This window comes from Carettochelys insculpta, chromosome 2, assembly GCF_033958435.1.
Source record: "Carettochelys insculpta isolate YL-2023 chromosome 2, ASM3395843v1, whole genome shotgun sequence".
Lineage (NCBI taxonomy): Eukaryota > Metazoa > Chordata > Testudines > Carettochelyidae > Carettochelys > Carettochelys insculpta.
In genome coordinates, this window is record NC_134138.1 from 172,340,002 (window position 1) to 172,364,009 (window position 24,008).

Consider the following 24,008-nt stretch of genomic DNA (forward strand, 5'->3'; position numbering starts at 1 on the left):
AGAAAGCGCAGGTTCTCTGGATTCTTATGACTCTGAATCCTCATCTCTCACCCCGAGTAGTTTTCCCACCATGTGCAGTAAGGGCCACCAGTGCAGATATAGGCCTGGCCTATATCATGGTACAAAGCTGATCCCAGATACACATTTCTAGTGAAGCCTTTAGCATAGCTAAAATCAACATATCAGACTCAGCTTTCTGCAGTGGTTTAGATCAAGGCTCTTTAGGCTTGCACCAGCATCCCTTACTCCATGCAATAGTGTGGAGTGCCAGGGTTGGTGGCCAAGCCCAGAGAGAGAGTTTTTGCCGTGTCTTTCACATGCAGCAAAATCAAACTCTGGAGGATTTATTGTGGTGTGTCAAATGCCCAATAAGTACAGACATACAGAAGAGAAATTCCACAAGTCTCTTCTTCTTCCCAACAGGATACACTTTCAGAATCAGAGGCAAAGGAAATCCAGAAACTCTTGTTTCCTGCACAGTTGTCAAGTCTAGGCTGAGAAAGGTAATTGCTTTACTTGATATCTCCCCAAAGAACTTGATAAAAAATGGGATGAAGAGTCAGAAAATACCTAGAAATATTTTTTTTTCAAACAGCCTCTAAAACTGATCCTTAAATTTTCTTCCTGGCTGCCCTTCCTAAATCTGCAAAGGTAGAAAGGAAAAGCCCATCAAAGGCAATGCAGCTGCTCAAATGAGCCAAAATACCGTGTAATGCACACAAGTCAAAAGTATTCTTGGTTGATGTACCTAAAATAGATGCAGCTTTGTCAAAGACACAGTCCTAGTGGCTGAAGGGGATTTCCTTTCCAAAGATATCTCTGACCACAGGGTGGAATCAGCCCTTCACAGTTGGTATGAAGCAGTCTCAGCCGCCCTCAGAGTATCAGCAGTGGATAATTTTTTCAGCAGAGCAGGATTCGCTTATACTGAAACACTGCTGTCTGATATGGCCCCCCCCTGCAAAACACAGGGGTTTTGGATCCTCTTAAAAAAATTCCTAACATCAGTTCTAGTTCCAGATGGCTTGATCAGTGCTTTCAGATTCTCCACCAGATTGATGGACTCCTGTGTGGTAGCTAAAAGAAATCTACACCTACGAATATAGAAGGCAGATGTTTCTGCAGATCGGGTTTTGGTAGCAAACCAATTCTTACAGGAATACTCTCGGGGGGGGGCGGGGGGTGATTATGAAAAGCTCCTTCTGAATCACAGGACAAAAACAAAATCTCTCCTCTGCTTATGATCACCAAACTCAGAAAAGTGCTTTTAAGTAAAGTTTATACCTTAGGCTTCTTTTTTGTGCTTACGGAGCCTCTGAAATATATGGTAGGAGAGACAGTAGATTCTTTAACTATACATGGAGTAAAACCAACTCCAGTAATCACAAAGGTGACTCCTACCGGAACAGAATTCAGAAGAGTCCTTTTCTCCGCTCTCCCCCCAACTACTCCAGATTTCTCCCTTCTCCTTCAATCTGTCCGGGAGGAGGCAAAAGTCTGGCAAATTGTTCACCTTCTTCAAAGAAGGGGCAAAAGAATTGTCAAAAGCAACTGGGAGGATAGGGCCATACTTGATTTAAAGATGCTCTACAAGAGAGATTCTCTATTACGTGTTCAAAATAGAGACTATGTCTACTATGTCGTCTGTCACTTGGGGATTTCCAAAGCTCTGGGGACCTGAAGGAGGCATATCTCACATTCTCATCTACAGATGGTACAGTGCTGGCACATGCAGAACAATGCACTTCCTTTTTACATTGCCACTGTCTCCCTGACATTCACAAAGCTGTTGGTGCGAATGATGGCACCCTAACATTCAAAAAGGATACACACGTATTCATGTTTCAATGATATTCTAATAAGAATCTCTTCCCTACTTCCTAAAGTCAGCCAGAAACATGAAACTGAGATGTACACATCCTTCAGGGGCTTGAGTTTATCATAGTCTGGAGAAAAGCCAGATAGTCCTTATGCAGACAAGAGAACAGCTGGGGGATTAGCTGGACACTTCACTCCAGAGGGCCTTCCTTTCCTGGAACAATCTTTCAAGTTTCTTCACAGTCCACGCTCTGACAAGAAGAAATTTCTACATTTAACAGGCATGCTCGTGTCCTGTATATACCTCCTCATCTGGGCAAAGGTTCCTCAGTGGGTGCTTGAGTACTACTTGCATAATTTTCCTAATTATATTTACAATTCCATCTTATGCAGTAAGACTTCCCTTCAGAGTAAAGCAAGATCCATCAGACAGGGGTTAAATGTGACAAAACTGACAGTAGCCAATTGGCAGAACTGAAGACAGAATGCAGAATTTTGGATGCTAGCCTAGAGATATGGGGTATCTATCCAACTCAATAGATGGTACAAAAGCAGTGGTCATAGATGGAATCTTCCTGCACCATAAACCGTTTGGAACTGTGAGTGATTCATCTGGCCTTTCAGGCACAGCTCCCTACCAAAAACGCCAGACACATACTTTTGTTCACAGAGCACGCTATTGCCATAGCATACATAAACAGACATCTGCCCGAGCTTGTTACAAGCAGAAGCCACAACCTTCTTCAGGTGACCCCAGAGAAATGTTCTGTCAGTCTGAGCCACATATGTCAAAGGAAAACTGAGTGCTATGGCAAACTGGTCTATCAAACAAATTGCAGATGGGGGATGCTGTCTTACTAGGGAAGTTTGATCACATAATCCAAGCTTCTGAGAAATCAACATGGCACCTCTGCGTTCAGCTTCAATGCCAAAATGAACAACTTCTAGGCAGAAAGAGAGATCATCTCCCAGGTAAGGCCAAGGGCTCTCTTACATGCATTCCCTCCTTTTCCTATGATAAAATGCAACATCCAGCATATACAGAAAGAAGAGGCTACAGTGTCTCTGATTATACCATGATGGCCCAGGTATTCCTGATTTTCAATCTTTGTGGAGATTTCTGAGGCCCAACTGTGACCCATGAAGCCTTCAGTAATAATTGAATGAGGGGGGATACAATACAAGAATATCCTAACCCTAGGATGTACATTCTGATTCATCAAAGAATACCGTGCAGGTCTTAAAATGAAAGCCAGGGTTTTGCTGGCATTAACATCATTGTGAAATGTATGTAGAACTACTATGTGAGGACTTACATATGCAATGACCCTTTTGTTAAAAAAAAGAGAAGCCAGCACTTGGCTGGTTCTCCGCCCTCCTCCCCAGCCAATCCCATGGCTGGGGCTGCAGAGATGCTGGTACTCTGTACCAGCAAGTACCAGCACAAAAAAAGCACTGTACATATGCATACCAAAAATATGTCCCTCAAGTTTGTACTAGGGCAGAACTGACCAACAGGTTTCCTGCCAGACAAGAGATGTTTACTCACTTATCTCTGTCAGCAGGTAAACTAAACATTTTCAGGCAACATAGTTAGGGCAACCGTATCTCCCTGTCCCAAATATGGGACAGGGAGATATGGGGGGGAGAGGCGGCTCCTCCAAGCCCCGGGGAACAGGGAAGGAGGTGGCTGCTCCTGGAAAGTGGCTGCCGGTGCTCTGTCGGAGCCCCAAGGAAGTGGCAGCTGCCGGCAATCTCCCAGAGCCCTGGGGAAGCGGCAGCTGCCCATGCTCCCCCGGCTTCCCTGAGGCTGGTGGGGTTGGGGGGCAAATACAGGACAACGAGTCCCTTTCAAAAAAAAAGTTGGGACATCTTTCTGGCGTCCCAAATATGGGACTGTCCTACCCAATATGGAATGAATGGTCGCCCTAAACTTAGGAGGCCTCCTATTTACATATGAAACGAACAGTGGGATGAGAATTCAAGGAGGACCCAGAAAAGCCAGCCACAGAGTGGGTTTACTGTCCCTGAGGACTGACAATGAACTTTGTAGCTATAAGTAGAAGTCAAGGAGACATACCTTTATCCTTTCTCTAACAAGCAAATGGACATCATGTTTGCATTCATTAAACAGGATTGCAACCGGGCTTGGTTAAAATGCTGCAAAAAGCTTGGGGGTCAAGTAAACTTCTTCAGACACAAGGTTAGCCTGTTAAGATTCATCTCTAAAGATCAAGTTGTGATGTTTGTTCACCCTTTTGTTCTCCAAGTTTCACCCTTTTTCTTTCATTATCTGTGCTCATTTTTCTTCAATTTTCATAAATTTCAGATCTTCAATAATTAATGTATCATTGTTTTCACTAAACATATATATTCAGTCCTATAGTATTATGCAAAGAACTTATGCTGAATTTAATCATTCAGTCTGGTAATTTGTTCTGTTCGTCATCATCATCATCAACAACAACTGTGAGCTCAGTGCCCACTGGTGTCTGATGCCTCTCTCACTATTTCCTTCCTTCTTTTCCTGTCCAGTGCAGGGTGGCTCAGTTCCTGTAAACTAGCTCCTCACTAATCTACTATATCATCTACCCATTCTCTGTGGGGTCTGTCTCTCCTATTCGAACCGTCCATTATTCCGAATACCAGGGTCTTGATTTTTCATTCGTCATTCATTCTGCAAGTAGGCCTGAATAGCTGTAACTTGCACTGTATAATCTTCTGCAGTAGGTTCTCTTTTGGCTGTATCTTCCTATATAATTCCTCGTTGGTGACTTTCTGCACCCATCCTATTCTCAGGATCTTTCTATAACAACTTCTCTCGGACACCAATATTCTTCTCTTGAATCTTTCGTTATCCCCCATGTCTCACATCTGTACAACATACTGATGAATACACACGTTTTCAAGCTGCTCAGCTTCATTCCTAAGCTAATCGCTTTGCTTTTCCAGATCTTATCCATCACCTTCAAACTCGCTCTTCCTTTTGCTACTCAGTTGCTATTTCCTTCTTACAGTTTAGATCATATATTACGTTGCTCCCCAGATATGTGACCTTCTCTGCATTCTCTAGATCAGTCCCATCTACAAAGATCTTCTTTCCTATTTCCTTATCTCCAAATGCCACTGTTTTTGTTTTATTAATGTGCATAATCAGTCCATACAACTTACCTTCCTTGTTTAGCACCTGCACTGTTTTCGCTAGCTTCTCCTCATCTTCCTTAATGTTCTGTTGGGGACAATAAACCTGGTATTTCTGTGAGTGCTCCATGACTAAGGTGCTAGAGACCACAGGGGAATGTTTCAAAGGAGCTCAGCAATAATAACACCACTCGTTAATGTGCAAAACAAACTAAGGGCTGGCATTGCCCAGAGGAGATTGTTTGGGTAGCTAATAGGCTGGAATTAGCAGAGAGCTGACACTCAGTTAAGCCAACAGGAAGTACCCTTACTGCTGGAGGCCAGGGCTGTCCCTTGGGGAGGGGAGTGCAGAGCCAGGACAGGCCTTCTCCCGCAAGCCCTGTCCCCACCCCACACTCTGTCCCCACTCCACCCCTTCTCTCCAAGTCCTGCCCCTACCCTGCTCCCTTCCATCCCCCTTACAGTCCTTCCTCCAAGCCCACCCTCCTCAAGTGACATGACCTAGGGGATCACTGGGGGGCCTGGCACAAGCAGTAGGGTTCCCCCCCCACATGCACAGTGATGGTGGGAAATGATGGTGACCCAACCCCAGCCTGCTTTGCTCCCCCAGTTCCCAGCCACATCACTGCGGGGATGGAGAGGTCTAGGGCTGGGTCACTTGACTTCCTGCTGCTGTGGCGAAGTGAATCAACCCGGTTGGGAGGAGGGCGAGTGAAGCAGGCTGAGGCTGGGTTCTTCTTCTTCCTGAAGCTCCATCCGCTGCTGGTGAGGGTGGGGGCCAGGCCTGAACTCTGCTGCTGGCACCAGGCTCCCTGGTAATCCTCTGGCTGTCCTGGGCCCCATGGGACCATCTATGGATAAGGCAACTATGCTGGAGGCAGAGGTGATGCTCTAGAGGAAGGATGTAACTCGAGAGTCACCCAGCCCATAAAAGCAACTGCCTTGGTCTATTGCAGTGTGGAAACTGAAGAACCCTTCGCTACTGAGCTTAGGGGCTCATCCCCTGACCAGAATGAAAAATGTTCAGGTGAGAGAAAGGAAAGTTCTCACTAACATCAATGTGCCTCTGTCTGACCATATATGAGCAGGAGATAATTACACTCACCGAGCTGCGAGAGTGGCATGACCTATGTGCTTTTTCTATAGAAGAAAAAAGTAGTGGAGCTCAAGCCCCAACCCTCCCCCACCTGCCCTCCCTGCACCAGAACTCAAGCCCCAAACGACCCCCTGCCCCCAGGCTTAAACACGCCGCCCCCCAGCAGTCCCAGTCCACATCCCCTCTTGCCCCCAGGCAGCTTAACCCCTTCGCAGCCCCAAATCGCTCCCAGGCTTCACCTGATCCCACAGCCCCCACCCCCGCTCTAAATTAATGCCCTCTGCTCTCCCAGAGTCAGGCATACCCAGAACCAGGCCCCCCTCTAACCCCAGCCCCCTCCCCTCCCCTAGAGCCAGGCACTCCCAGCACCCTGCTTTTACCCCATCTCACTCCCCCCCCACCCCCAGCCCCCTGCCTCTCTCCCAGCTCTAAATCAATGCCCTCCCCCCAGAACTAGGCACCCCCAGTCCCCCTCTAACCCCATCCCCCTCTCCCAGAGCCAGGCATCCTCAGCCCCCCCCCCCGCACATTATCCCCATCCCCTCCCCTCCCCCAGATCCAGGCACCCCAGTGCCCCCTAACTCCATCCTCCTCTCCCAGAGACAAGCACCCCCAGACCCCTCTCTAACGCCATCCCCCTTCCCTTCCCTGATTCAGGCACCCCAAATACACCCCCCAACTATATATTCCGGCAACTCACCCTGAGTGAAGCTAAGTTAATTAACGTTTGTAAAATATACTGAGATCTGTAGATATGTACCAGTACAGAAATGCAAAGTACATGTCTAATCCAGCACCACTGGAACCTGACTGGTGTCAAACCAGAGAATATTGCCTAGCAGCATTACAATACTTTCACTCTGAGCTCATAGTAGACATTTGTGAGTAAATTAGAGCTAAATAACAGCACAGAACACTGAGAGCCAGGACTGGTGGCTGTAAACAAGCTTTAGGGGACCACAGGAGACTTGGCCATGTCCATAATAAGTGGACATCCAGCTAACTAAAATCATGCCAGGCCATGGATGTTGCCAAACCAGAGAGTGCCAGACTACAGAAGTTCAACTTATATTAATGTTGCTTCTACAGAAGAAAGAGGATTGGTTTTTTAGTTACCATCTGCTTTTGGCTTAATTCCAATTCCTTTGTTGTGCCCAGTGGGATTAATTTTGTCCCACTTTTTCACAATATGACAAATCCAGCTATTGGTTTCAAGCAGATCCCAGGAAGGAACAAACTACCTATGGTATTCATTCTACAGTAAAAATAAATCCTGTAGATTTGGAAGATAGCAATTAGACAGACATATTGATTTACCATAAATATCCTTGCTGTATCTTCACTCCATTCAGGTTCACAGACTTCAATGCTTCTTTATTAATATGGTACTTTCTCAATAACCTCATCACAAAAGCACAGGTGAAACAAAGATCAATTAAAACACTTCACAAACAGTAACCAGAGCACAAGAACCAGAGAATCTAAAAATCCTCAAAGCCATTCAGGGTAAGACAGAAACAAGCATGTCTTTGTGATACAGAAGTTGTTCAAAACAGAACCCAAGCCTGTGTTTAAAGAGTACTTAGCACAATAGGATCTTGGTCCTGTTGGATCCCTCTAGCCACTACTGTAGCCTAAAATAACTTGCCACAATAATGTTTGAGAGAAGAATGGATGAGAAAAGAGTGGACTTAGCCTGGAAGGTTAGCAGTTCTAGAAAATCCTACTGAGTAGATAACGCATCTGCTCAAATACTAAGGAGTTATGAAGCTTTGAAGAAGTGGGGACCTGCAGCTCCCTCAGCTCATTAAGCAGTACTGATACTCTCTATTCCCTCTCCCAGTGTGTGGCCAAGTGAGGTGTTTGAAATTATTAGGCCCACAGGACTGTAATAGTTCCTTTTCTTCATGGCTGAGAGAGAGAGAGAAAATGGACTGGATTAACTCTCAGATTATATTTGAACAACTGACCTACTTACACTTGGAGAGAACGGGGATGTCTTCAACCCCTGATAGGTATTGAAGGGCAGCTGGGGCTCTTCTCCCAACTGCTAGTGGGGTTCCTCAATCTCCTCCCCATAGCTTTCCATCCTTTGTCCTACAGTTGCTGCTCAGGTGGGATCTTCAGAATTCTGCACCTTGCCCCTTTACGCCTGTTTTGTGTTCTATTTCGGGTATGCCAGTTAAACTTGGGCTGGAGATATTCTCCTTATCTCAATAACTTTACCTCAGCATTTTCCTGGGGTTGGTTGACAGACAGCCAAAAAAGAAACCCCTCTAAGGATGGTGGAGATCACACTGAGCATATGGAGAGCAGTTCCACATATATAGGCTATGTCTACAGTACAGTGAGGTTTCAAAATAAGTTCTTCCAGAAGAGCTCTCCTGAAAAAATCTTCTTTTGAAAGAGCACAACCACACACAAAAAAGTGGATCAAAAAATAAATCTGCTCTTTTGATAGAGAGCATCCACACAGCCCCCACTCTTTCAAAAGACCAGACCAGGGATCAAAAATCTGGTGGCATAAGGACTACTCTTTTGAAGAAGGGCCCCTGGGGACCATGTCTACATTGGCACAAAACTTTGAAATGGCCATGCAAATAGCCATATCGAAGAATACTAATGAGGCACTGAATTGAATATTCAGTGCCTCATTAACATTAGGACGCTTCCAGCCGAGGTACTTCAAACGCTCCACTTTCGAACACGCGTGGCTGGCGTGGCTACATGAGGGTCCTTTTCAAAAGGACCCCACACATTTCGAAGTTCCTTTATTCCGCTCAGCATAGACACAGCCTGTGTGTTCTTTCGGAAAAGGGCTGTATTTTCCAAAATAACTTGCTAGTGTAGATGCAGCCATAGCAATCAGGTAAGGTATTGGGTCACCTTTAGAACTTCAGAACACAGCAAGCTTGTAGAATTCCTGTGGGCTAGGAGTTCTGGCCTGAACAAATTCCTTAGGAAGGATGTTTATAAAAATGGATGATTTATCCACCACTTCATTTCATACCAGTCTGTCACCAAGTGACTTTAATGAGCAGGTTGCAGAGAGAGTTAAATGCATTAGAAGCCTCCCTTCTTTGATGGTGTATAGTTAACAGGTGAACTAGGTGCCCTAGATCAATGGCTGTGTCTATACTAGCCCCCTTCTTTGAAGGGGGCATGGTAATCAGCCTAATCGGAGAATACTAACAAAGTGCTGCAATGAATATGCAGCACTTTATTAAGCTAATTCTCCCAGTGGCAACTTCGAAGTTGCAAACTTCGAAGCGGTGGTATGACCTGTAGCCGCAGGCACTTTGAAGTACCTGCGCAACTTCAAAGTGCCCTTACTCCTAAAATTCTGGGGAGTAAATGCACTTCAAAGTTGCATGGGTACTTCAAAGTGTCCATGGCTACACGGCATGCAACTTCGAAGTTGCGATGGAGAGAATTAGCCTAATGAAGTGATGTAGATTCATTGTAGCACTTCATTAGTATTCTCCGATCAGGCTGATTACCATGCCCCTGGGCTAGTGTAGGCACAGCCTAAGACACTTCCTGTTGGCTAAACTGCTATTATGCTAGCAAGCCCACAAGCACATCTCTGTATTGGCTACTTCCATGAAGGGCAGTGGTATAGGAACAGAAGCTATGCCCTTTGCAGACCCACTGTGGGTACATCTATACTGCAGACAAAAATGCAATTCACAGCTCATGTATATGTTGCCTCACTAACACTGAGTTAGCTCACTAAAAATATCAGTGAGCACAGGCTCTGACAGCCTGCCTCCTCCCCCTGCGAGAAAAAAAAACAGTCCTGTAGCACCTTAAAGACTATTTGTTAGTGGGTCGCAAAAGCTAACAAACAAACAAACTGGTAAATGAAACTGATAGGGTGCGTCTACACTAGCTGGTTATTTCGAAGTAGCTGGCACAACGTCGAAATAGTACGTGTCACGTCTACACGCACCATGTGCTATTTCGACGTTGAAATCAACATTAGGCGGCGAGATGTCGAAATTGCTATTCCCATCTTCAGATGGGAATAGCACCCTACTTGGACATTCAACGTTGAAGTAGGGTGTGTGTAGACAATCCGCGTCCCACTACTTTGAAATAGCGGGGTCCTCCATGGCGGCTATCAGCTGAGGGGTTGAGAGATGCTCTGTCCAGCCCCTGTGGGGCTCTATGGTCACCCCGTGCAGCAGCCCTTAGCCCAGGGCTTCTGGCTGCTCCTGCTGCTGCTGCTGCTGCTGCTGCTGCAGCTGAGGGTCCACGCTGCGTGCACAGGGTCTGCAACCAGTTGTTGGCTCTGTGGATCTCGTGCTGTGCAGGCCGAGTGTGTCTGAGAGGGGCCCTGTAAGGGAGTGGCTCGGGGCTTTCCTGGCCCCTTATTTGAACGGGGAGCACTTGTGTGTGTGGACGCTCCACATTTCCTTCCGGGATAGCTCCTTTCGACATTCTCCGTCGCTACTTCGATGTTGAGCGTCGATGGCACCAGCCCTGGAGGATGTGTAGATGATACACGTTGAAGTAGCCTATTTCGATGTTCTTACTTCAAAATAGGCTACTTCAACGTAGTGTGCTAGTGTAGACGTAGCCATAGTGTCTAAGGTGCTACAAGACAGCTTGTTGTTTTTTTTTTTTTTGGGAAGGTACAGACTAACACGGCTACCTCTCTGAGGCTGCGTCTACACTATGAGATAAATTTGACTTTAAGGCAGTTAGCTCAATATTACCACATGACTGTCTTCACTGTAAATACCATATGCTCGATTTAGGGAACACTAATATCAATATTGCAATACTGTCGGTGCCTGCTGGGTGTAGCGTCAAGGTCACTTTCAAAAGTTCGATTAAAGGACAGGGTGGAAGTGCTGTGTCTTAAAATCAAATTTATTAGACTCCAGAGGTGTCCCGTATGTACCTCACAATGCCCGTCAGGGCTCTGCTCTGACTGCTGCTCTCCAGGTGTGCAGGAATTAGGTAACAGGAAGACCATGAATTTCACATCAGGACCAGGAAGCCTGTGGCTGTGGGCTCATGTCTGTATGAGAGCCTGAGAAATGTCTGTCCTTCTTTGCTATTAGTGCTGTGAGTGCATCTGCCCATTACAAATAGCCCCTGCAGGGAGTTCCTGGTTCTGTCTCTACACTTGGTATTTTTTCCTGGTCTACCTGGCGCCAGCCACTGCCCCGCTGCGCCACATGGCAACAAGGCTGTTGAGGGGCTCATGCTTGCCTAAGAGGCCAATAAACGGCTTCTCAGCAGTTTACATGTGTGTGTGAACACCCCTCCCTCCTCACCAGGCACTATGCAGTTGGGATCTTTTCCACACTCAGCCATACCATGGGGGTAGCCCCCAACCCAATAAAAGGACATTCCTGCCGTTTGGTGCTGACCATGCTACCAGGTAGCACCATGCCCTGGATTGCATGCAGTTAGGACTCCAATGGCAGGAAAGATTTTCAGGGGCTTGCTGATGCTGGATGGAAGTCTCCCCTAGCAGGTAAGATATTCAGGGGATTGCTGCCCCTAGGGGAAAGTTTCCGCCAGTGGCCAAGATATTTGGTGGCTTGCAGCATGGTAGGCATGGGAAGTGCCATCGAAAGTTGAGAGGGCAGATATTCAGTGTAATACATTTCTAGATTATGGAGCATCAAGAAATAAATGTGTAGAGCAATAGCTTGGTACGGGCTTGACCCAAAGGTCATTGAAGTCAATGTACTAGCTCTAGAATTACCACAGTTATCCAAGTAAGACTCGGAGCGACCAAAGGAACCATAACTGATTTAATGAGCCATTCTCATTTGCAGTGTAAAGCCCATGTGTACTTAAGACATACATTTCTAGATTATGGAGCCTCAAGAAATAAATGTGACCGGGTAATAGCTCAGTACGGGCTTCATCCAAAGGTCGTTGAAGTCAATGTATTAGCCCTAGAATTACCTTAGTATGGGTTTGATCTATATGCTATTGAAGTCAACGAAAAGAAACCCATTGATTTCAATTAGTAACAGAGAGAAAGTAATGCTAGTCTATACACTACCAAAACAAAAAAGCAGTAGAGTAGCACTTTAAAGACTAACAAACTAATTTACTAGGTGAGCTTTCGTGGGACAGACCCACTTCTTCAGACCATAGCCATACCACTCTGTTCTGGAAGGTGGAGTCTGTTCTGGTATAGCTATGGTCTGAAGAAGTGGGTCTGTCTCGCGAAAGCTCATCACCTAATAAATTAGTTTGTTAGTCTTTAAAGTGCTACTTTACTGCTTTTTTGTTTTGATTGATTTCAGTGGGTTTTGGTTTAGAATTTCTTTTCCAAGTTATGGGCTAATCCATACCAGATTACTGATCTGGAGTGGGAAGACCTTCTTATGAAAAACATTGAGCCCTGTGTTCAGCAGGTGAATGCTCTAACTGCTTTGCTACCCTTCTTCTCCCCTTACTTATCAAAAGCAAATCACTTGTGCAAGTAAGATTCTGACCGGAAAAAGGGACATTTGCTTAACACGGCAGGGGAATTAGAGAAATGAAATGTAAAAAGATGTCGTCACATACTCACAGCCACTTGTGGATCATTTTTTCCCATGCTGCACCAGTGAAAATACCCCGAATGCTACAGGGCTCAGGGAACTGTGGGATAAGCTCCCACAATACATTGCTGCAACTGTTGATGTTTGGTGACTTGTGTGTGGCAGCAATAAGTTGAATTTGTGGGGAGCCTATGGGAAGGTGAGGATGCTCAAATTTGAGTTTATAAAACCCAGAGTTAAAAAATCGATTTCAGTAAAGTCAAATTTATCTTGTAGTGTAGACGTGGCCTGAGAATATTAGTCCATTAGGTATGAACTGGTATGTGCAGCACAGGCTGAAGGATGTGGTACCACATCCTCACTGATATTTTTAGCAAGCCAGCTAGATGAAAGCAAGTATGGGTACTTCAGCATCATCATGCCAAATCCCAAAGAGCTGTTGCATGCTTGTAAGTCCAGTGCCACACAAACAGATCTCTGACTAAGTCCATAAGGTGATCTGGCTGTACATTCAGTTAATGGCCATCACTGACAAGCTTGTCATGCTATTGAAGTTTTTGGCAGCCATGTCAAATTGTCAACAGTATAGCAGCATTTCTGCAAATCACACCCGACTGCTGCAGCATAAACTCACCTCATGGCTCCCCTTATGCATGTGGATGGGAAGGGATGGATGAAAGATCAGATGTAACCATGGCTCCACTTTGACATCCTGCAGCCCAATGGAGACATTTGCACTGCACTGAGCACAGCATTGTCAGCTCCTTTCCTGGAGAAGCAGGAGAACTGGGAGGGAGACTCAAGGTGAAATTCTGGCTGAACTGAAAATAATGGGAGTTTTACCACTGACTTTAATCCTGCCAGGATTTCACTCTCAGAGTCACAGTCTCCCTCCTGGGCTGCATCTGGGCACTGCATCGTGCTTCCCCCTATTCTGGGCATGTGGCCATGAATGAGGCTTATATGGTTACGGATAAATCCTAGTTTCTATTGATGAATGTGAAAAATAGTGTATAACCTGAGCTGACTCTAATCTTATAGCAGATGGAGGGACGTGTTTTTTTTTTTTTTAATATACTGTACTGCCTCCTTACATCTAGTGTTATCTGGCACCTTATTTCAGCTTTTGTCCTTCCGGAAATCATTTTTGTGGATCAAATAATAGATGCAGCATTTAGAAATAGTGAAAACCTTATATTTTATGTTACTGTACATTAAATCTTCTTGGATTCTCCAAAAATGTAATTTTTTCCTTTATCAGTTGGAGACTGACGATGATGGTAATGATTATATAATGTTCTAATTAACACTGAATTCATTGACGTGTTAATTGTAAGAATAAGACTTGGATTGGTGTTGCGCTTTCGTGAAGCTGTGGGACAAATGGATTCAAAAGTTTTTTCTCATGTGCTTTCTTTTTGTGTAGTCTCCTTTCCCCTTTTGAAATGCTGTCTTCCTTTTTTACAAACTTGTATAACTGTTCTACCTCACACCAGCAGGAAGGAACAAATATTTTCTAGTAGGGCTTATAATGCTCTCTCCGGTTACAGAGTGTCCCCAACTACTGTAATCTATGCAGCCTTTTAGGGAAATGTAGAAAGAGACATGCAAATTACTTGCCACAGAGAGTAAATCTTTATAGTCTACAGTGAAAACCCCATGATATATCTTCAGCAGTGAATATATTTTATCTTAAAAATATTTATGTGACAAAAAGTAACAAACGCCTACTTTAAAAAATCCTTTGACATATTCATTTTCTCAAAAAATAATTGGTACATCTTGGCAGAAGCTGAAATAGCTAAACTTTATTATTTAATTTATTTGATAAAATATTCTGCAGTGTAAGATTAAAATGATGATGAATAATAAAAAAATAACTTGTGAAAATTTTGGAAAAAGTCACTCAATTTTGCTGTGTGAGTTTTGTAATGGAAGCAAAATTTATCTTTTGAAAAATGTGAAATTTTAAAATATTTTCCAATTAAACTAGCTTCTCCTTTTAGACCTCCTACAGCACCTAATTTCCCCAATAAATAGATAGGAAAAATTATATTTTCCTCATTTTTTAATTTTTGCTTTTTGCAACTTGAAGTTATAGTAAAGTGGAGAAAGTGCCCAGGAGTTATAGAGTGAGCAAAAAGAAAAAATGAAACAAAAATAGCATAAAATAAAACTACATGTCAAAGCATTATATTACATATAGTGGCACAGTGGAAAACATGTAAAGGTGGGAAGGAAAGAGAAGGGAAAGGGAACTTATAAAAGGCTGCATATTTTTTGATTTTCAATATTGTAAAGAAATTTTAAAAATAGAAAAACACTTTAAAAAAGGCCATTTTTCATGATTTTTAAAAATTCTAAATCGTTCAACCAACTCTTGTTACTGATGTAAGATTAATATTCATGAAAATTATTATAACAGAGGCTATCTGATTAGGAAAAGGTGGAATGTATTCTTTGTGTGCATAAGAAGGTTCTGTGGGGGGGGACCCCAAAATGCTGTGCACATTTTACATACAGCAATGAATAACTTGCAAAACTAATTCCTCCAGACATACCAGGTCATTAGACAGCACCATGCATTTGACTCTAGATGGTGTGGATTGTAAAGATTTCTGTTGAGTCTACAAAAGATTGTATATAAAGATGTTGCTATCTGTATGTTAATGTATTTGCTATGATGCGGTGGGCACATATAATTGTAAATGTTAACCACCCTTTGCTCTTGTCCTTATTGGCTTTGTTTGAATCAATGCCTTGCTGTTTTTAATATTTATGGAGAGTTTCATGTTGATTAATTTTAATTGATATATGTACTTGTGGGAGGGGATAAACTACTACAGATACAAAGAAGGGGAGCGCGATTTAAAAAGTCTGAGAACCACTAGTTGGGCTTCTTGTTCACCTGAAGTTTCTTGTGCCAAGCATAGCCCATGTTAAAGGTTCCTCAGCAATTTTTATGCAGTATGTTCATCAGCTACTATGACTATGCTGTCGCTTTTCAACTGCGGAAATCTTTAATTACTGCATTTGTGATATAGTTAACACAGAGCATCCTCTTGTGTATAACTTCTCCAGGATGTGCCATTTTGGACTGGATTGTCTGACCTGATTTCAACTTCTTATGCACAAATTAAAATTGCTGTAATTCTGTTGCTTAACTCAGCGGCATTCCTCCTGTTTTACTCCTGTATGAGCGTGAAAAGAATTGGTCCTCTCATGCTTGGTCTCAGAATAAAGATGGATTTCTCAGGACATTTTAAGGAAAGCAACTCCATGTATTTTTGAGTTATAAATGAGCGATGAACTTTTTCTTTCATTTTAGTTTGCTTTGAGAGAAGTATTAACGGAAATAACTGAATGCAAAAATTTAAAATGTGTCACAGAGTAAAATTTGAATGTGGAACACCCATTTTATGTTTCTACATATCTGTGCAGAGCACACTCAGAGTCCAGTGGCATTACACAATGGCATTTCTGAGAATTTGAGCTCACGTGTTCTTCTCTTTGAGTATCAAGGCTTTATTTCCAACCTAAATGAGTGCACAGCATCTGCATTTCACTTACATTTTTAGGACCTGGTTCTGCAGTGCTTACTCAGCAAACCTGCCATTGAATCCATGCTTCTCTAGAATGCTTTTCTAGTCCCAAATAGGACCTTCAAAAATTAAGCTTTCACTATCATGACATAATAATTTCAACAATTGCCAAAGGAAATGTATTCTTCTCACTGGGCTTATAGGTGCTATGATAATCACAGCTGCCAAAAAGGGTGGGGGGCAGGGAGGGAAGAAAGCAGTTGCCCAGGCACCCAGCAATTTAGAAGGACAGTTGGTGGCATTACTCTCAGGGATGGTGGGGTGGCACTGCCCAGCTGTCAGTGTTGTTCACTGAGGCCAGCCCAGGGTAGCGGGGACCATGCTGCCTGGTTGCTGGTGTTGCTCCCCAGGGCTGGCCTGAGGTAGCTGGGGTGGCTGCTAGTCTGGGCCAGGCTGGGGACAGGAGGGTGGGAAGGGGCATTACTCACCTGGTGGCTACTCTGCAGCTCTCTGGGGCTTCCAGGGATGTGCTTGCTTGATGCCCTCATGGTCATTCTGAAATATAACTGTCCCTGCTACCAGACCCCTCCCTTTCCATTTGCTGAGAAATAATTGCATTCCACGCACATCCCATTGTGCTGGCACAACCAAACGCTTACCTTGCACTAGTTTAAGTGACAATGAGAGAAAGCTGCATAACAAATGTTATGCTCTGAGCACTTACTGTTTGGAGGAGTTATTGAGCAAATGTTGAACAAATGGAATCACATGCAGACAGGCAGACACAGACAGACAGATAGAAGCACAAATTCTCTCTGATATATAATAGATTATGAAGAGAAAAGACAGTGATGCTGTTTGGCCAAACTAGTCTCTGGTGTAATACCACTGACCAATTCATTTGCATAGGACAATTTCGGAAGCTTGAGTCTGTCTGTAATTTATACCTACCCACCACTATCATGGAGTGGAAATAATGACACAAAGAAAAAATGCCATTGTCACCACCAATTCTTGCTTATTTTCCTTGTAGTAGAATACAACTTATGCTCCAAGAAAACATTGGGTTATCTTGAAAGCTTCTTTTACATTCAGGCTACTACTTCCGTGATATTGTAACTTTTTCAGTGATTTGTTAGTTCAGGGAAAAGAAGCTATCTGTCTCATAAATCGGCTCTTCCTTGCAGTGACAGAGATCTAATTCTTCTGCTATCGTCAACCATTTTAATTGTTTTATGACAGTATAGTTCAGTTTCAAATAATATAGCTGTAGTCCAGGAAACCAAATGTCTTGCCTGCTACTTATGTTTTCCAGAATGTATGGGAAATATTCCTCACACACTAGAGTTTTGGGGTTTTTGTTTTACTGCCATGATGAGACAGATAAATATTATGTGAATGAACTCTTCAACAATCGTCTAGCAAAATGTGTTATGTTTGTATAAGGAAATTTATGCTCAGACACCCACTTAATAACAATTCAACTGGACACTCTTTTCATTTGTCATAAGCCCTTGTAAAGGAATCTGTCAACAAGTTTGGCTCCAGTACAGGTCATTTTATTGTCTGTAAAATGTAACATGACACAAAAGTATATACATTTCAGTCTTTTAAAATCATGTGTAATGGCAAGCAGACAAGTTCTCACACTTGTAAAATAGTAAATTCATGATAATATTAAATTCGTGATGGATCAGCAGTGTTATATGGTGACAGTATATTTAGTAGTAGGAAAACCACTTAAGCCGCACAAAGATCCTGCCATACCTCTATTACTTTTGTATTGCATGTAACTTTTAGGTATTTCTAACATTTATTTATATTTAATAGTCAGCCTGAAGTCTTTGTCGAAACTCTAGCTGAAGAATAATGAAAAACAAAGGAAGAATAATTTGGAAAAATAATTTAGAAACCAAGAATTCCTGAAATATAATTCTGATTTGTTTTGTGACATTGGGTAAATCACTTACCCTTGTTGTGTTTCAGTTTTATCATCTTTAGAAAGGCTGAAGCATAATGTGCAGTGCACACTTATCTCTTACGGTATATACTCTCAAATTGCAAGTAGAGGGGGTCATCACTATGAGTTGCTTTGCTATAAGTTGTTTTGCATACACAATATTAAGTAATTCAAGAAAGCAGATTCATTATAAGTCGTACTGATCTGTCGTTTAGGGGCCAAGGGACAAAAAGCCAGGAACACAGTGGAGCTTTGTTGTGGCTGGGCTTGCAGGAGCTGTAGTGCAGGGGTCCTGGAAGTGAGACCTGAAGTCATGGGGGATCAGCAGGGAGCTGCAGGGAACTAGAGGGGAGCCTATGGGGAGCCGGTGAAGACTGGAGGGGTACTGGCTTATCTTTTCTGTTTGTTTATTTATCTTTTTTATTATTTATTATTATTTATCTCTTTATTTATTCTATTTACTTACTTCTATTCTATTTCTTTTTTTTTTTGGTGAGTTATAGGTACATTATATGTACGACATGTGCAAACTGTATGTGTTGGGAATGTATGTCAAACTAATTAAATTATTCCTTATGCATATTAATTCCTCTTTATAAGTCCTCTCAGTATAGGCTGCATTATTTGGGAACATAATCTGGACTTATAACGAGGACCTCTTATGTAACTATGTCATTCCCCCCACTAAAAAGTGAATGCTGAATATGATTAACCAATGGGTACAATTGGGTTGGGCCTAGCCATTGAATCATGTGATGTAACATATGTTACTATACACTCTGTAAGCCCAATGTGCAAACGTCCTGTCTGCATGCTCCACACAAAGAAGAAACCCTCCAGGAACTGCATCTGCTGCCTTTCTACTGACTGCAGGCGTGCGCGCACACACGCACACACACACACACAGAGTGCATTGGTATCTGAACCACAAACCCAGACAGACATATGATAAAGGCTATCAGAAGGTTTGACCTGTCAAACTTACCAAAGTGGTTAGCCCAGTCACCAGTGTCTTCTTCCTTCTGACAACCAAGTATAGGGGAGAGGAGTGTCATACTTCCACTTTCTCAGAGGCCAAGGTGGATATTACTTATGATATCCTCCTGATGACCCAAGAGACACCTTCCTCTTCAGCAGCTTTTTAGAGGTTTCTTCCCGAAAGCAGAGTGTCTTTGTTGTGATGGGAAAGCTCAGCGTCACACACTTTCACTAGAACAAATGATGCAGGTGGAGAACGCAGAGCCTGCACCCCAGAATAAGTTTTGCTGTTACTCTTTGCTGCTGTTTCGGGAGGTGAGGCGGAAAAGGTTCTCCCTTGATCCTCCACTGATGAAGTTCTTTGACTCATACTACCTATCGGAAGCAGAGGAGGAGGAGCCCCAGTAATCCTTGCAAAGGAGATCCTGTGGCTGGGGGGCAGGGAGGGAGAGGGCTCTGCTACCGCTCTACTGTCCAGCGTGTGGATCTGCCCCACATGCCTTAGCACTGGTGGCAAAAGTGGCTTCCTACACCTAGGCTACGTCTACACTTGCTCGTAAAGGAATGCTCATAAAGGAAATTGAAAATGCAAATAAAGCACTGATTTACATATCTCCTGCTTCATTTGCATAATCTCTTTTTGAAAGAGATTCTGGTTTGAGCTTTGGCCGCTAAACCCAGGGCTGTGAGTTCAATCCTTGTGGAGGCCATTTAGGGATTGGGGAAAATAGATATCAGGGATGGTGCTTGGTCCTGCCAAGAGGGCAGGGGCTGGACTAGATGATCTCCTGAGGTCCCTTCCAGTTCCAGGAGATGTGTATCTCCAATTTAAAAAAAATAGCAGTGTAGACTGGGCTCTTTCAAAAATAAACCCTGTTTTCACAAGAAGAAGGGTTCTTTTGAAAACAAAAGGGTTTATTTTCAAAAGAACACCATCTACACTGCTTTTTTTTCTTTCGAAAGAATCTCTTTCAAAAAGAGATTATGCAAATGAAGCAGAAGATATGTAAATCAGTACTTTATTTGCATTTTTGATTTCTTTCATTTGCATTCCTCTTTCAAAAGAAGAATGCAAGTGTAGCTGTAACCCTAGAGTCCACTGCTGGGTAAGAGATCCTAAGCGTGTATTGCCGCGTCTACACATGCACGCTACTTTGAAGTAGTGGCACCAACTTCGAAATAGCGCCCGTCACGGCTACACGTGTTGGGCGCTATTTCGAAGTTGAAATCGACGATAGGCAGCGAGATTTTGAAGTCGCTAACCCCATGAGGGGATGGGAATAGCGCCCTACTTCGAAGTTGAACGTCGAAGTAGGGCACATGTAGCCGATCCGCGTCCCACAACATCGAAATAGCGGGGTCCGCGATGGAGGCCATCAGCTGAGGGGTTGAGAGACGCTCTCTGTCCAGCCCCTGTGGGGCTCTATGGTCACCATGTGCAGCAGCCCTTAGCCCAGGGCTTCTGGCTGCTGCTGCAGCAGCTGGGGATCCATGCTGCATGCACAGGGTCTGCAACCAGTTGTCGGCTCTGTGGATCTTGTGTTGTTTAGTGCAACTGTGTCTGGGAGGGGCCCTTCAAGGGACCGGCTTGCTGTTGAGTCCGCCCCGTGACCCTGTCTGCAGCTGTTTCTGGCACCCTTATTTCGATGTGTGCTACTTTGGTGTGTAGATGTTCCCTCGCAGCGCCTATTTCGATGTGGTGCTGGCCAACGTCGAAGTTGAACATCGATGTTGCCAGCCCTGGAGGACGTGTAGACGTTATTCATCGAAATAGCTTATTTCGATGTCGCTACATCGAAATAAGCTATTTCGATGTAGCGTGCATGTGTAGACGTAGCCTATAGGATGGGCGAATAGTAAGCATACAGCTGGGTCATGTATCTGTGAGAGGCTATTTGATACGTATGAAAGACTAGGAGATTATATGAGAGAGCTACTGAAGGATGGAGATCTGAACGAACATGAGGGAATGACATGTACAGAAAGAGGAAGGTAAAATGAAGGGACACCTGTGAGAAGACATCAATGCAGACTGTACAGGAGGCTAAAGGAATGGAAAATGGAGAAAGAAGATGTAAAGAAGAGAAGCAATGTAGAAATATTGTTGCTTTTTAAAAGGTGTTAAGTTGAGTGACTTTAATTAATACACGCCAGTAGTGGATTCTAATAATAATAACCACTGAGAATTTCCCTTCTTCCACTGGCATTCACCCTCTCTTAGAGATAAAGCTGATCTTCTTCTACAAATGGGCATATCCAGGCATGGCTCAGAATGTGCTCTACACCCCCCACCATCTTTAGAATTTACTAGATTGCACCAAATGGCATATTTTTAAAAAGTTTACTTGGGAAGTTACTCCTGGATTCCCTGGAAGAGCCTATTCTCAATTCCACACATTATCAACATATGAACTACTTAAGTTATTTTTTGGATTCCTTGGAGCTACCAGTGCAGCCCTGCTGATTGGTGAGGTGCACTGCGCAAGGACACCTGCTGCTGAAAAGTTAAAAGTAGTATCAGTGCATGAGAGTCCAGGGGAGTGTTTGAGAATTCAAGAGAGAAGCGATGTTGCCCATCACTGTTGCCATGAATTGTGCTGAGGGGACACAGGTGCTATGTGTCTCACAGAACAGAAAGGTTGTGTCTACACTAAAAAGTTCTTTTGAAAGATTTTTCGAAAGAAGGGGCCTCTTTTGAAAGCTCCCATGGAGTGTCTACTCACAAAAAGTGTTCTTTCGAAAGTAAATCAAAAGAAGGTGGTGCTCTTTTCAAAATGGCTCTTCCTTTCCTGTTTCAGGGAGAGCGCCCCCTTTCAAAAGTTTCTTTAGAAAGAAAATATGTGTAAATCCTCTTCAGGCCCTTTTTTCCAAAGAGCAGTCCTCATGGCGCCTAAATTTTTGATCCCCGGCCCGTTCTTTCTAAAGAGAGGGGAGCTGCGTGGATGCTCTCTTTCAAAAGAACAGATCACTCTTTCAATCCGCTTTTTTGTGTGTGGATGCACTCTTTCGAACAATCTCTGTAGTGTAGACGTAGTCATAGAGAAGCACATCTCTGTGGGATAAATGATGGTCTTTGATTAAACAAAACAAAACAGCAGAGATGTAGCACTTTAAAGACTAACAAAATGATTCATTTGGTGATGAGCTTTTGTGGGACAGAGTCTTTCAAGTGCTACATCTCTGCTGTTTTGTTTGTTGGAGTACAGACGTAACAGAGAGGTAGTTGTGTTATATTTGATTGAACGAGTGAGAGAACAATTGAAACAGACAAGGCTGGAGGGAAAAAAGGGTCATGCAGTTATTTACTTGTTTGGAAGTATGTCCTACAAACAGCATGTATAGAGTGTGTTTACATGTGTCCTTCAAACACATCAGACTCCCCTCCAGATTCTTCTGTCTCCTAGCACTGTCCAACCCTCCCTTCGCACTCACTATCCAGCTCCCTTAAAGATCTCCTTTTCCACTGTCCATCCAAACCACATCCCAACTCCAGGCATGCCACCATACAAACATTTCACATTCTCTGTATCTGCTGTCCCACTCCACCCCCACAAAGCAAAAAGCTTTGTGTTGATTAGGCAGCTGGTAATGTCCCTTTGGTGGAGCCAGTACACAGGAAGTGGGACTTTTGCCCCTTGGAATGCTGAGGCCCAATGACATGAGATTCTGCTTGCGCTTTGAGTGGCTTGTCACAGGAGGCCAAGACCAAATGATAAAATATCATGATCCAACCATGAGTCCTAGTGGGATGTCTCTAACACCTTGGCTTTGGTAGTGCCCAGGCCCTGAGACCTCAGGATCATAAGAAGTGCCATACAGCATCAGACCAGCAGTCGCTTGGATGCAGTATCCTTGACAATAGCTAAAACTAGATGTTCCCAGAGATGACAATAGCTCTAGAGTTTGTGCATGTTGCACAGCAGTGCCCAAGCAGGCCTCAATCTGATCTCTAATAGTTACAGATTGCAGAGCCTAACTCTCCACTTTTCTGCAAGAGTTTGTGTTAGGTTACAGCTTATCACTGACAGGGCTAATGTCAGTCCTGTCTGGGCAAAGCTCCTGCTGGTTGGCTGCTTGCTCTTAACTCCTGGAGAAGAGCAGCCACTCTCGCACCAGCAAGAAGCAGGAAGAGCTCTTCTCCCTCCAGTCAGGAGGTGACCCCATTCCTCCCAGGTGGGGAGGGAGTGGGAGCAGGAAGAGTCCAGCCAACTAAAGCAGCTTCTCTCCTTCCTCTCCTCCTCTGGCTTGGCTCCGCTTCTCTCCACCATGTCCCTCCAACACCTCATTTGGGAAGGGGCAGGAGTGGTGAGCAAACTTGGGAGCTCATCTCCAATGATGTTGCAGCCCCCTGCTTTGGTCTCTGGAGAAGTGGGTGAAGAGCTGCAAGAAATACAGAAGGAGCTGAGGTAAGGCAGGTAGACGCGGGGAAACAACTCATGGGGGCAAAACCAACGGGCATCAGGAGGCAGAATTAAGTGCTGGGCAGGTAGAGGGTGAGAGCTTCTGCAGTGGGGGCCAAAATCACCTAAAATTTCAAGCATTTGCACCACAAACTATAACATCCACTAAGGATGGGAGTTCAAACATAAAGTCAGATTAGAACCATAATATAATCTAAACAAGCTCATGATTTTCATGCACTAATAGATTTAATATCCCTACTAAATATTTTGTCATCATGAATTATAATTCTGTATCAAGGCTAAGAAGTGTGGCCTGTTCTGATTGGTTTAATCCCAGCTGGCACAGCCACTCCCACTGCAAAAGTGGTGCCTTTTTTAGCTTCCTCGTTTGCACCCCAACTTTTCAACCCTCTTTTCCATGAATAGTGACACTCAGTTTCTTGCAGAGCACAAATGTATCTATCCCATTGCAGTCATTCTACCTTGACTGAAAGTGAAACAGCATCACCATTCAGCCATCCGGCAAGCCTCATCCCAAGGGAGTGTGAATGT